The following is a 15,588-nucleotide window of genomic DNA, read 5'->3' on the forward strand; positions in this document are numbered from 1 at the left end:
CTCATCTTTGTGTATAAGATTTAAGAGAAAAAGAAAAAGGGATGAAGCTGCCCACAGACCACCAGATGATGTACAACAGTCCAAAAAAGTTACTGATGAGGTTGCAGCAGAGTCCTCAGGAGCTTGCCAGTCCTCAGACTACAGAATGGAGCATGGTGCTGGTCCTTGTACTGGTAAAACTTGTGATATCTTAACTAACGTAGGGCAGTCATTATTAAGATTAATCTGGTCATTGTTAAATACAGCAGAACTGTGTTGTGAATTAAGTTAAACATTATTCTGTTTAGCACATGATGTTTAACAAGTCAAGTCGAGCTTTATTGTCATTCTGGTACATGTGTGGACATATAGTAACAACATCTATCGAATAATAAAGAAAAACTAAACTAAAACAAGTGAAAGTGCATCTTTTTAATTTAATTGCAATCTATTCTCTCTATTTCAGAAGCCACAGTCCCAAAGGTTCTCCATGATGATCTGCAAGACAAGTACAGCCAACTTTCTGCAGAGTGTGTCAACCTGCGTTTGGAGAATGACAAACTGAAATCTGAGAATGAGAAACTAAAGGAAGCACTCAGAAAAACACAATTTTCCTTTAGCTCTATCAAGAGCAAAACAGTGCATGTTCTATTTTTCACAGGTCTGACCAGTGTAATTTTTGAGTGGTTGCTTCACAAACTTAAAGACAGTGTAGAGGATGTGCGTGGCTCTATGAACCTGGAGGATCATTTATTGGCCATCCTAATGAAACTAAGATTAGGGCTCAGCAACAAGGATATTGCTTTCAGATTTAATGTCACAGAATGTAACATCTCTACAATTTTGAGAAGTTGGCTCCCAGTTATGTCTGCGACTTTAAAGCCCCTCATTAAGTGGCCAAGCAAGTGTGCAGTATTAAAAAATATGCCCAAATGTTTTAAACCTAAATATAAACGTTGCAGGTGCATTATTGACTGTACAGAAATTTTGATCGACAGACCCACAAATTTAACCTCCAGAGCCCAGACGTACTCAACTTATAAAAGCCACAACACTGTTAAGTATTTGGTTGGCATGTCACCTGCTGGAGCCATTACTTTTCTGTCGGCAGGATGGGGTGGGCGTGTTTCGGATAAACAAATTACAGCTGAGTCTGGATTTTATGACCTCCTAGAGCATAATGACGAGATACTAGCAGATTGTGGTTTTACCATAAGAGATGAGCTTGCCGCACGTGGTGCCACCCTTAGGATCCCTTACTTTACCAAAGGTAGAAAGCAGCTTTCTGCTCAAGAAGTGGACGTGTCAAGGCGTTTGTCTAATGTGAGAATACACATTGAAAGAGTAATAGGTAGATGGAAAAAATTCAAAATTCTGACTACTGTTATTCCACTCACACAGGTTGACCTCTTGGACGACATAGTAATTGTGTGTGGAGCATTAACAAACCTTTGTAAATGTATAGTCCCAGGAAGATAACTTGATTAAGATTCATTTTTATATAACTTTTTATTGTACTAAACACAATTTACTGAACATTCAAGTGTTTTAATGTAAAATACTAGTACTGTATAAAATCATTTGCTTCAAAGTTTGTTTCATTCTGACTTGTTTATTTTGTACTGCTCACAGTACCAATCCACAATCTTGTTTCTTACTTTGGCACATGTGTAGTGGAAATGGTTCTTGCACTTTGCACAGTCAATTATCATCCCAAAGTCTGGCCTTTGATAGTGTGGGCAAACTGTAGGTGCATGCATTATTGGATCCATGTTGAGTGTTAACAGCTCAGGCAAAACACTGTCTTCAGCACTACGAAGTTTTCAACTTGGTAATCATGAAACTGTACGTCTTGGACATGACCACTGTCGTGGATTTTCTAATATAATAAAGCCATAAAATAATAGTGAAGACTGAGAATGAAAAACCAAAAAGAGAGGTTGTCTTTGTTTTGCTTTATTCTCTGCAGAGAAGAATGATCTGGTTTACACACAGCAGGCTGTGAGCAAAGAGATAAAGGTGGAGCTCACAGACCAGAGTTTTATAGTCAAAAGAATACATTTCAAAGTAGCAAAATCCCTCTTCTAACCAATAAAATGGTTAAAACACATCAACCCATGGTACCACTTGTCAATTTGTTAATGTCTAGTCACTTTCAGACTAGCCCGTCCCTGGTACAGCAACCATTATTAGAAATTAGTTCACTCTTACACAATATCCCAATCATTATATTCTACTTATAAGAACTAGTGATTATATTTCAAAGGTTAATTGATTAGAAAACATATGTGACTTAAATATAATCAAGTAAGATTAATATAATCAATGTGTTATATGTAATATATGTAATCAGTAGATTTTAAAAATTTCCATTACACTCCTCCCTTTTGATCATTCTTTGATCACTTATGGTTCTTAGTAAATAATAAAAGATACATGCCCTTATAGCTAACATCAAGTGTGTAAATTCACAAAGATTCAAAACACACCATCACTCTAATAAGGGTAAAAAATAAACATTTGACATTGTAAATATTCTTGACCTACAAGGAAACTCAAAGAAAATCAATGAAGCTAATACTTGAACATAAATGTAAATCCAGTGTGGTGTTCAAACAGAAGAAACTTTCTTTACATTTCTGTCGGGTTGCATTATCTCGTAACACGGACAATGACCTGCTTTAGACCCCCTAATATACAAGTCTTGCTTACTCTACTATTTGTCTAGTTTTTCTACACAGTTCGCTTCCTATTCTCCTCTGGTAGCAGCTATATAGGATTGGGGTGAACGAATATCTGGCGTTCCACCACAATGTGTCGGTTCCAAGAAGTCCTCGCTCTTCTACAGTGATGGGCAGAATCCGTCTTCTTGCTGTCATCCGTTGGCCTGCACTGACCTCAGATCACTCCACACAGTGATGTTGCTGCGTGTTCAGCTCCCATACACCACTGTATGTTTGTTCACCTCGGTCAGCCAGACGTCCCCCTTGGCACGGGGCAGCTGGTCAATCACTTTACTGATCTGTGTCGCCCTCTGGTGGTGTCGGAACTTTCCTGCAGTGACTGGCGTGTGGCACCTTGACCGCGGTGTGCGTTATCAGCAGAACCTGGAATGGGCCGTTTCACCTCTTTGCCTTCCAATGTTTTCTCCTCAAATCCTTGATTACCACGAAATCGCCAGGCCTGATATCGTGCAAGACTCCCTCAGCTGGCCTGGGTAAGGCGTCCTTGACCTGCTGAGATATCTGAGAAAGAACAAGAAGCATGCAAAGCATATTGTCTAATTCTCTCCAGTTTCTCATCCTCCCAACCGATGCAGGTTTGTTTGATGATTGTCGCTATTTCAGGTCTCAGTCCACTCATGAGGCTGCTTCGCAGATGAGATTCCCACATCTGTGGAACATCCCCTCTGTCGTCTGGTTCCGGAATTCCACTGTATCTGTTGAACGTGTCATACAGCCGCACATAATAGTCTTCGACAGACTCATCTTTCTTCTGGGTGCAGTAGTTGATCTTGGTGGTGTTTACTTTAGCTGGAAAGTTGTCCTTGATTTGTTGGCACAGTGTTTTAACTGCTTGCCTGTACGTTTCGTTGTCAGCGTGTTCCCAATCTGCCTGGCTCCTCCGGGGGTTGGTGGTGGGAAAATGTGGTCTTATTTTATGCCAATCAGTCGCCCCCAGCTTGAGCATTAGTAGACGCTTCAGTTCTTGCATGGTGGGGCTGAACTCTTGGCAAAACATGTCCAGATCAGTTGCAAACTTTTCTCCTGAGTCTTTGGGATGAGGCAGGTGTGACATAGCCTCTTTCAAATCTTTCTCATTCCATGGTCGGAAGACCATCACAGTTCCCTCCGGTCCAGACACTTGAATCATGGGGAGAGTTGTTACGTGCTCTCTGTTGTCCCATAGTTCATCCTCATACAGGCTGTCTGAGTCCAGTGTCAGTTTTTCAAGAGACCTGGATCTGGTTCCGATGCCAGTCGTGGAGTATTTCACCCTTTTAACTCCGTCTCTCACCGTGGATGGTCTGGATGACGAGGGAGCTGTCGAGGTCATTGCAGAGGCGGGCGGTTGTTCTCCTTGCGGTTCGAAGATTTGGGCTTGTGTCTCGTTGGGCAGTGGGAGTATCGGTGCCGTTGCAGCAGCGCTGTAAGACGGAGGCAGTGGTGGTGGTTGTTGTGGCAGTGGCTGGTGCAGCTGTGGTATTTGTCGATGGGGGTGAGGCCAGGAGTCCAGATCAAAGTCCACTTTGGCACACTGCAATTCTCTGCAAGGATAGAGAGAAGAAGAATTTTGAACAGTATGATCTGTTCTTTTATTTTCACATGTCGCAGAATTAGTTTTCTGCTCGTCTCTAAATGGCAACTCTTTTGAAGCTTGTTTTCTTTCTCGGCGTTCTGCCTCTTCTAGCCAGTAATTCAAGTACTGCCTATGTTTCTGAAACTTATCTTTTTGTTTGTTTTTCTTTTTTTTTTTTTTTTTTTTTTTTCTTTTTTTTTTTTTCTCTTAATTTGTTTTCACATTTTTCCAGACTCTCTTTTACTCTGTTCAGAGCAGTTACGCTAAATGTACCTCTTTTTGGAAAACCATGATTTTCAACCCATTCAGGTATCACTTCCATAATTCTTTCCCCATATTTCTTTTTCATATCTTTGTAATTTGGACTGTCCAAATCATTGAGATCGATCTCAGGTTTGACATTTCTGGACCCCATTTTTCACAACCCAAGACTTTTACCTGGAACGCGTCCTCTTTCCCTTCACACGCAGTCGTCACTGCCGTGCGGCTCTGCACTTCCCCGTACAGAGTCTTGTCGCCCCCCTGTTCCTGCTAACCCGCAGGACTGTCCTACTAACCCGTAGGACTTTCCTACTTACCCGTAGGATTTTTCACTTACTCGTGAAATCTGGGCGGCTTGGGCTTGTTTTCACAGAGTCCAGGAATATCAAACCTCAAATTTTCTAAACCAAAAGAATTACCCTTTTTTTTTTATATATATTTTCCCAAAACAAAACACTCTTAACACTTTAAGACAACTGGAATTTCAGAATCAGTCTCACCGTTTTTAGCACGCTTTCTTTGGTCCTTTTGGGGATCCAGCAGTGAAGGTTCACAGGGCCCTCAGACGTCAGTCCCCTCTTCCCTGAAGTCTTTGGGGTTTAGGGCTAAAACCTTTTTGGATTTAGGGTGATCAGCCAACCAACGCCTTCAGGTCCCGGACGATCAGCTGTAGGATCCTGCCGACTACGCCAACTTTTGTCGTGGATTTTCTAATATAATAAAGCCATAAAATAATAGTGAAGACTGAGAATGAAAAACCAAAAAGAGAGGTTGTCTTTGTTTTGCTTTATTCTCTGCAGAGAAGAATGATCTGGTTTACACACAGCAGGCTGTGAGCAAAGAGATAAAGGTGGAGCTCACAGACCAGAGTTTTATAGTCAAAAGAATACATTTCAAAGTAGCAAAATCCCTCTTCTAACCAATGAAATGGTTAAAACACATCACCCCATGGTACCACTTGTCAGTTTGTTAATGTCTAGTCACTTTCAGACTAGCCCGTCCCTAGTACAACAACCATTATTAGAAATTAGTTCACTCTTACACAATATCCCAATCATTATATTCTACTTATAAGAACTAGTGATTATATTTCAAAGGTTAATTGATTAGAAAACATATGTGACTTAAATGTAATCAAGTAAGATTAATATAATCAATGTGTTATATGTAATATATGTAATTAGTAGATTTTAAAAATTTCAGAGAAGCTAGAGAACAATTTACACAGTATAAGATCATCCTCAGGTTTTATTTGACATCTCATAGACTTATAGACATAATATAATGTTTGTTGGAAATGTCAGAAGGATATAGGTACTTCTATTCATTGTATCTGGGATTGTCCACTTATTCACCTTTATGGCACCAAACTTTAAATATTTTGAGCAAATGGCTTGGAACAACAATACCATTATCACCAAGATTGTGTCTATTGGGAGACAGGGAGCAGATGCCCAATATTACAAAGGGAGAGTTCTCTGTGATCATGGTGGGGGTCTCCGTGACGCTAGAGTCTTTTGAGACACTGGAAAACTCCCAAAACCCCAGAATTAAATGAATGGGTCAACATAATGACTACGACAGCCTCATATGAACATTTGCTTTACAAACTACATAATAAGAATAAAGCAGGGGCAGTGTTGCCAACTTCTTTCAATGGAAAGTAGCTAAACCCTGCTTGAAAAATTGCCAAATGTCACTTGATGACGTCATACGTTAGCATATTCACAACGTCAGTGTGTCATACTGTCTTTCCTCTCTAGGCTCACATTCTGCACTTTAATGCAGCCAAATTCTCAATAAAATGGTTTTCATAGACATATTTCATAGATATATTGATATATTTTACTGTTTCTGTTGTCAGACAATGTGATAAATATACAATATTGACTGCAACGCGGCCCATTAAGACTACATTACCAGCTCTCCAAGATGAACATATTAATCTATACTAAAATCCTGATGCATAATCACAACATTCTCTAATGAAATCAAATACACATACGATTAAGGAAAAGGAAAAAAGGAAACACATGTGATGTGTGGCCAAGTATGGTGACCCATACTCAGAATTTGTGCTCCGCATTTAACCCATCCAAGTGCACACACACAGTAGTGAATAGTGAACAAACACGCGCACACACACACACACCCGGAGCAGTGGGCAGCCATATTGCTATTGCTGAGGGGTCTGAAAAATCACTAAATCTAGCGGCAAAGTCGCTAAGTTGGCAACACTGAGCAGGGGTCCCTGTGGGTATTTCGGTTTGGGAAGACTTTTGGTCTTTCGTGGCGCTTACTTAACATGTGATACAATAATTTTGACCTTTTATTAGTATTATTATTTTAAAATAATTTAGATTATTTTATTTTTGTAATATTATGTATTATGTATTTATTTATTTATTTTCTCTCTCCTTTTTTTAGTATTCTTCTAACTATTACAGCCACTGTATATATTCTGGCCTTACTTGCAGTATTTGTATAAATTTGTAATCTGTGTTTTGTATGATATTGTCATGTACCGGATTAAAAAAAACAATAAAAACTTGAATAATATAAAAAAGAAAAAGAATGACAAAACAGAACAAACAAACACAGCATAAGAATTGTGGAGCTCAGCACCGCAGCTGCCATTCACAGTGCCATCTTAATTGAATAGTAACACTTTGTATAAAAGTTATATGAAAATAACACTAAGTTTGCAAAATGCGGAGTCATGTGATGCAGGCGGCGAGGGTTGACGTGCCTTAGTGGGCTCCTCTGACTAGCCATATTATTCGCTGAAAATCCTTCATCAATCTCCCTAACTGTAAGAACACTGAATATATTAAGTCTCTATTGTTTATGGCAAATTACAAACGATGAAAAGGAAGTAAAACACTAGCCAACACTCCCGAAGTGATCGACCTCGACATGCTAGCAAGTATGGCCGAAGATGTGGAAGGCGAAATATCATTACAGACTCTGTGGAAGGAGATCAAAGCCAGTAAAGAGGACATTAGCAAACAAATTGACAGGATGACCAATGACATTCAGGCTAAACTGACCCGCATCGAAACCTCTATGTCAACATTATCCGAACAGATGGCTGAGGTGGAAACTAGAGTAAGCGCCACGGAGGATGACGTAAGAGACACTTGTTCGACAGTTAGTCGTCTGGAGAAAGATGTCTCCTACCAAAAAGATAAAGTGCAAGATCTGGAGAACAGAAGCAGGAGATCTAACATTCGTATTGTTAACCTGCCGGAAAAGTCCGAAGGAGGAAACATGGTTTCGTTTTTGGAACACGTAATCCCTGAGATCCTTGGCGCCGAAAACTTTCCGTCTCCTCCGATATTTGAGAGAGCGCACAGAACGGGAAACATTTTGTCGAACAGAGCGAACCCTAGGATAATCGTGGCGAAACTCCTGAACTTCAGAGAGAAACAGAAAATCCTTCAACTTCCGAGAGAACGTAAGGTATACTTTAACAACCGGCGCATTCATTTCTTCCCTGATTTTAGCGCGGAGCTGCAGAATGCTCAGAAAGCTTACATGGATGTGAAGCGAATGCTGAGAGATCGGGAAATTGAGTACTCCTTTGCATACCCTTCCAAACTTCGGATCCTTCACAGGGGCAAAGCAAAGGTCTTCTCCACTCCATCGGAGGTCAAGAACTACATTGACTCTCTTAGCAAGGACACAGAAGATTCCACTCCTGAATGAGAACTGAGTCACTATTATTCTAATGGCCTTCATATAGAAGAAGGCCACAACAAGTAACAGGATGTTTAATTGTTTCCAGATTTCAGTTTACTATTGTTGACTCTTCCTCTAGTTTGCAATGTAGCTTAATACTTGTATTAATAGCTTAACTGTTTGTTTAGTGTTTGCTCATAAATAAGTTTAATGCCAATAGAATATATTAATACTTGTTTTATATATATACATTTTTATTTTACTCATTTAATATTGAAGAGGGAATATTGATATGCCAAATAGGTGAATATATGGCTTGTCAGCATTAGCTACAAGTTTGGTAGCAAAGGTTAGTAATAAGGCTATCTATTTTGCCTTTTTATTTATTTATTTTTTTTTTTCCTTTTTTCTTTCTTTCTCTTTCTTCTTCTTCTTTTCCTTTGTTGTTGTTGTGTTGTTTTATGTCAACATTTTTTGATTGGTTAACTTTTATTTCTTTCCCTACTTTTCCATGCAACAAGGCTTACCCCTTCATTTATGTCATGTAAAGGTTGTAGAAGGTTTAGCGTGTGGAGTTCTCCTCCCTATTAGTTTTGAGATCATATTGAATGGCTAGTATCCTAAATTGTGTTTCATGGAATGTTAGGGGTTTAAATAATCCAATTAAAAGAAAGAAGGTACTCTCGTATTTGAAAAGGGTTAACACTGATATAGCTTTTATTCAGGAGACTCATCTTACCAATCAGGAGCATAGAAAACTAGGAGCATAGAAAAGAATGGGTTGGCCAGGTCTATTATTCATCATTCTCTTCTAGTGGTAGGGGTGTAGCATTATTAATCCACAAAAAATTACAATTTAATTTGATCAACACACACTCTGATAATACTGGGAGATATGTAATTGTTGAATGAGAGTTGAACAGAGAACATGTAACCTTGGTAAATGTATATGGTTCGAACCATGACGATCCAATTTTTTTTAGCAAATTAATATTACCATTAGCTACTGTTGAAGGCAATTGGAGGTGACTTTAATCTAGTTCTAGATCCTTTGAAGGATAGATCCTCAAAAAAAATCTTTAAGTCAAAAGCAGCAAATATTTTGTGTCAAGGCATAACTGACTTGGGGCTGTATGACGTATGGTGCAATCTCTATCCAGATCAAGCTGACTACTCATTCTTTTTTTTAATTTTTTTTATTTAGTTTTTATTGACATTCTGTAACAATTGTTGCATGTACATCCGTCTTAAGTATTAATCACAAAGTGTCAACATGAATGTCTGTTTTCCAGAAATAAAGAACATAAAAAACAAAACAGAAACAAAAAACTTGAACACTTAGGAAGTGAAGCATGGTTGCTGCTACATATACAACATATTATTGTCTCAGGTTAAGCAAATCAAAGTCCGGCCTGTGTGGTGTTATATAGTCTATCCATCTCTTCCAACGTAAAACAAACAAGTCCTTCTTGTAGTTCAAATCTGCAGTTAATTTCTCCATCCTGCATATATCCATTGTGATGTCCATCCACATGGTCAATGTTGGACTCTCCTGTGAAAGCCATTTTTTTGTAAGTGCCTTTTTGCCTGCCACTAACAAAATACTAAACAAATGCTTGTCTCTCTTTGTCCATCCATCAGGCATGAGTGCAAAAAAAAGACTTTGCTTTGCAAGGGCAGGTGACACCCAAAAATTTCTTGTATTGCTTTATGTATTTCCTTCCAATAAGTTTTAATAACCTGACAACCCCAAAAAACATGATAATGATTTGCATTTATATTTCCAAAATTTTGCCAACAGGCTGGGGAGTTACTTTTATAGTGTGAGTTTTGATAAGGCGTAATAAAATATTTTATCAGGCTCTTCCAGCCAAACTCCTTCCAACTCTGTGAGCTGCTACATTTCCATTGATATTCCCAGATTTTTTCCCATTTATCCTCTGACAGCTCTATTTCTCCCTCCCTTTCCCACTTTGTTTTAATGTATAGGGTTGAATGTGTTTTCTTGTTTATAAGCCCTTTATATAGACCTGAAATAATACCCCTATCTTTGTTTGCACCATAAGCCCTTTTAAACAGATCTAACAGCCGATTACTTGATTCAGATAAATACTTTAACTTGTCGCTGATAAAGTGTCTCAGCTGCAGGTAGCAATGAAAGTGCCGTGACTCTAGAGCATATTTCTCTTTAATTTGTTCAAAACTAAGGAGTGTATTATCCTTTATTATCTTGCATAGAGCTGTTACTCCTTTATTTGTCCATTCCTTAAATCTCGTATCTAATTTATTTGGGACAAACTGTGTGTCATATGCACACCATTTAAGGACCACAATATCCTCTTCTAATTTGTATTCTGTTTTCCATATTTTAAGTGTCAACTTTAACCATGGGTTTTCTGTATTTTTTATGAATTCTTGCAGTCTACTATCGGCTATAAGTGCTTATATGGGGATGGAAGTCAGACCCTCTTCAATTTTTTTCCACTGAGCATCGTATGATGGATTACACCAGTATATCATAGGTCTCAATTGTGCTGCCCAGTAATAATCTCTGAGGGAAGGAAGTCCCCATCCCCCTTTTGCTTTGGTCAATTGGAGGGTTTTAAATCGAATTCGGGGTCTCTTACCTTGCCAGATATATCTGGACAACATTTTGTCCCATTCATTAAATAGTTTTTGATCTATTTCTATCGGTAGGGTTTGAAATAAATAAAGTAATTTGGGTAGGATGTTCATTTTAATCGAATCTATTCTTGAACTGAAACTTAAGTATGGAATTAGATTCCATCTTTCTATATCCACTTTTATTTTCTTTTGTATTGGTGAGTAATTATATTGAAATAGTTCTGTGAGATCCTTCGGTATTACAACCCCCAAATATCTAAGATATTCTGTTTCCCATGCTAAATCATATTTATTCCTAATTTCATCTGGTGGTCTATAATTGTATTTAATTGCAGTTGTGTTTTATTTATGTTAATTTTGTATCCTGATAGTCTGCCAAAGTATTCAAACGATTGCATTAATTTGGGTAGGGAATTTGTTGGTTGACCCAGAAAGATCAAAATATCGTCCGCGTAGCAGGTCAATTTTTGCTCTTTATCCTGAATGTTAATGCATATTATTATTTTTTTGTTTTGTCTTATATATTGGGTTAACGGTTCTAAATACAATGCAAATATGAGTGGTGAATATGCACAACCTTGCCTTGTGCCCCTTTCCAATGTAATACTATTAGATAAGCTGCCATTTACCTTAATTCTAGCATTGGGCTTATTATATAATGCTTGTATTGTCTCGTGTAGGCCAAATTTATGTAAAACTCGATAAAGAAAACTCCAATTTACTGAATCAAAGGCCTTTTCTGCATCAATACTAATTACCATAGCTGCTATTTTATTCTTTTGGATGTGATTAATAATTTGTAGTGTCCGTCGTATGTTATCTTGCGTTTGACGCTCTCGAATAAAGCCTGTTTGGTCATTATGTATCAAATTAGGTAAAAATCTCTCTAATCGTCTAGCTACAATAGATGTAAATAGCCTATAATCTATATTGAGAACCGATATAGGTCTATATGTGTCACGAATCTGGTCGGTGTCCCGCTGTTCGCTCACCGCCAGATGTCATTCTCGCCCTATCACACACAGACTGTTGCACTACACCCATGGACTACATTCCCCATCAGCCATTGCACTTCACTCGCGACCAATCAGCGGCGCTATAAAAGCCCCGGACTTTCCATGCTAGTCACGGATTGTTGTATTGTTATTGTTAGCATTCCCCAGTTTCCTTGTTCTCTAAGTTCCCGAGTTCCTAGTTTCCTTGTTTCCTTGTTCCCGTGTTTTGGTTTACTCGCCTGGTTATATCGTTTACGACGTCTCGCCGCCTGCCTTTTTGGACTTTCGCTCGTCTCACCTTTGACACACCTGTTTGCCGTTTGCTTTGACCCTGCCTGTTTTTCGACTATGTATCTGTCTCGTCCCGTCAATAAAAGCTTGCAGATGGATCCGCTCGCCTCTCGTCTCATTCACTCCGTTACAGAATAATCACAACAGGATCCAGCAGCTTCCACCCCGGACATTCATCTGATATGGACACGGACAGAATTCTTTGCAGGATCAAGCAAGGACCACACACACTCGAACAATATACCCGAGAGTTTCTGGCCATAGCAAATTATTCCACCCTCCTGGACTGTATAATTATAGAGGTTTTCTGCGATGGCGTAAATCAGCCTTTAAGGGCGAGGCTGAGACGCGAGGGTCCGTGTTCATCACTCGCGGTATTTATGAACTTTGCCTTATTGTGTGTGGGCTCGCCGTGTACTGTGGGGGTCGCGAAGGAGGAACGCGACAACACGGACATGGCAACCGCGCATCCCTCTCGCAGATTGGCGGTAACGCCGGATCACGACGCCACAAACAAGTTTTCCGCCTGGATCGCTCGTGAAATGGCGGCCGTGTCGGAGCGTGCCTTAGCTATGGCGGTGTCAGCAGAGTCCGTGCACAAGATGGCGGCCGCGCTGCTGTGCACTCGCGAAATGACTGCGACGGAGGAGCCCGTGCACAAAATGGCGGCGAATGCGATGCCCGTTCGCAAGATGACGGCGGCGCCAGTACGCGCTTACCAGATGGCGGCGAAGACGGAGCTCCATCACGTCACAGCTGCTATACCAGAGCCGTATAAAGTCAAGTTGCAGCTGTGTTTCCTGAGTCAAGTCAAGTTTCCAAGTCAAGTCAAGTTTTACAAGATTACAGCTGCTGTTCCTGTGTCAAGTCAGGCTGGAGCTATGTTTCCTGCGTCAAGTCAAGTCAGAACCGCTCTTAAGGCAAGTCAAGCTAAAACTGTGTTTCCTGTTTCAAATCAAGCCAGAACTGTTGTTCCTGTGTTAAGTCAAATTATAGCTGTCGCTTCTGTTTCAAGTCAAGTTACAGCCATCTTTCCTGAGCCACTGCACAAGATGGCTGCCACGCCAGAGCCACTGCACAAGATGGCTGCCACGCCAGAGCCACTGCACAAGATGGCCACCGTCTCCAAGCCACTCCACAAGATGGCCGCCGTCTCCAAGCCACTCCACAATATGGCTGCCATTCCAGAACCTGTGGTCAGCACCCGGACGCCACCTGTGGTCATGATGGCCCACGTGCTGGACACACCCCTAATGACAGTATGGGCAGCTAAAGTGGCGCTCCTTCATGTCGCGGCGGCTACCCCTGAGTCAAGTCAAGACACAGCTGTTCCCCACGAGTCAAGCCAAGTCACAGTTGTTCCCCACGAGTCAAGTCACGCTACAGCTGTTGTTCCTGAGTCAAGCCATGTTATCCCTGAGTCAAGTCGCGTAACAGCTGTTGTTCCTGAGCCAAGCCATGTTGTTCACGAGTCAAGTCCCGGTACAGCGGATCTCCATGAGCCAAGCCAAGTTATAGCAGTTCCTCATAAGCCAAGTCAAGCTGCTGCTGTTATTCCAGAGCCAAGTCAAGCTTCAGCCGCTGCTCCAGAGTCAAGTCAGGCTACAGCTGTAACTTCCAAGTCCAGTCAGGCCTCCAAGTCCAGTCAGGCCTCCAAGTCCAGTCAAGCTTCCAAGTCCAGCAACGTCAAGGTGGTCGTTCCTGCGTCAAGCAACTTCAAGGCCGTGGTTCCTGAGTCAAGCAAAGTCACAGTCGTGGTTCCTGAGTCAAGCAAAGTCACAGTCGTGGTCCCTGAGTCAAGTAAAGTCATTGATCTTCACAAGCCAGTTCAAGTCACCGCTGGTCTTTACGTGTCAAATCAAGACACTGCTGATCTACATGAGTCAAATCAGGTCACCGCTGATCTTCACGAATCAAGTCACGTCCTGCCCGACGGCCCAGAGCCTCCCCATGTTTCATCAGACCTCCCATGTTTCATCAGACCTCCCAGTGCCTCGTCATGTCTCGTCTATTTGTCCAGAGCCAAGTCACGTCTCGTCTGACCTTCCAGAGCCGTGCCATGCCTCATCTGACATCCCAAAATCACGGCCTATCAGGATGGTCGGCGTGCTGGACCCACCACTAGCATCAGGGAGAGCAGCGAACATCCCAATGGCATCAATACCTTCTAGACCCACCTTTAAAGAGGTGCTACCACCCGCCACTGCTCTTCCCGTAATGGCGGTTGCCATTTGGTGTGTGTGGTCTGCACACTGTGCTCCTGAGGTCACATTTGTTCACAAGTCAGCTCCTGAGGTCACATTTGTTCACAAGTCAGCTCCTGAGGTCACGTCTGTTCATAAGTCCGCCCCTGAGATCATGTCTGATCACAAGCCTGCTTCAGAGGTCCCGTCTGGTCTCAAGTCTGCTCCAGAGGTCCCGTCTGGTCTCAAGTCTGCTCTAGAGGTCCCGTTTGGTCTCAAGTCTGCTCCAGAGGCCTTTCCCGTCGGAGAAGCTGCGCCAATGCCTCCAGAGGTGTCAGCGTCAGCTGTAGAACCTCTTATGGAGGGGGCGTTACCCTTTAAATTCTCTGCTTCTCCCTTTATTCTGTCTGGCTTCTCTGTCCCTGCTTTCCCCAGGTCCCAGACCAGGACGCAGCCTCCTGCTCCACCCCGGAGGGCTGCTGCGCCTCCTGCTCCGCCCCGGAGGGCTGCTGCGCCTTCTTCCCCTATTCTGTCTACCTCCTCTGTCCCTGCTTTCCCCAGGTACCAGACCGAGACGCGGATTCCTGTTCCGCCCCGGAGGGCTGCTGCACCTCCTGCTCTGCCTCCTGTTCCGCCCTGGAGGGCTCCTGCGCCTCCTGCTCCCCCTCCGGCCCCGCCCTGGAGGGTACCTGCTCTGTCGGTCCTGCCTCAATCACCGGGCCCTCCGCTATAAAAGCCCCGGTCTTTCCATGCTAGTCACGGATTGTTGTATTGTTATTGTTGTTAGCGTTCCCCAGTTTCCTTGTTCCCTAAGTCCCCGAGTTCCTAGTTTCCTTGTTTCCTTGTTCCCGTGTTTTGGTTTACTCGCCTGGTTATATCGTTTACGACGTCTCGCCACCTGCCTTTTTGGACTTTCGCTCGTTTAGGATTATTCGCTCGTCTCACCTCTGACACACCTGTTTGCCGTTTGCTTTGACCCTGCCTGTTTTTCGACTATGTATCTGTCTCGTCCCGTCAATAAAAGCTTGCAGATGGATCCGCTCGCCTCTCGTCTCATTCACTCCGTTACAATATGATCCACATTCTAATTTATCTTTATTTTCTTTTGGAATAGCAGATATTATTGCTTCCTTCCAACTGGGTGGTGTTTGTGCTTTCTTTAGAACCAGTTCAAAGTAGGAAGAATTACTGGTATTAGCTCTTCTTTCAACTCCTTATACCACTCTGCCGTATAACCATCTGATCCTGGTGATTTGTTTGATTTAAGTTTACTT

Source organism: Labeo rohita, unplaced genomic scaffold (assembly GCF_022985175.1).
Source record: "Labeo rohita strain BAU-BD-2019 unplaced genomic scaffold, IGBB_LRoh.1.0 scaffold_126, whole genome shotgun sequence".
Taxonomy (NCBI): Eukaryota; Metazoa; Chordata; class Actinopteri; order Cypriniformes; family Cyprinidae; genus Labeo; species Labeo rohita.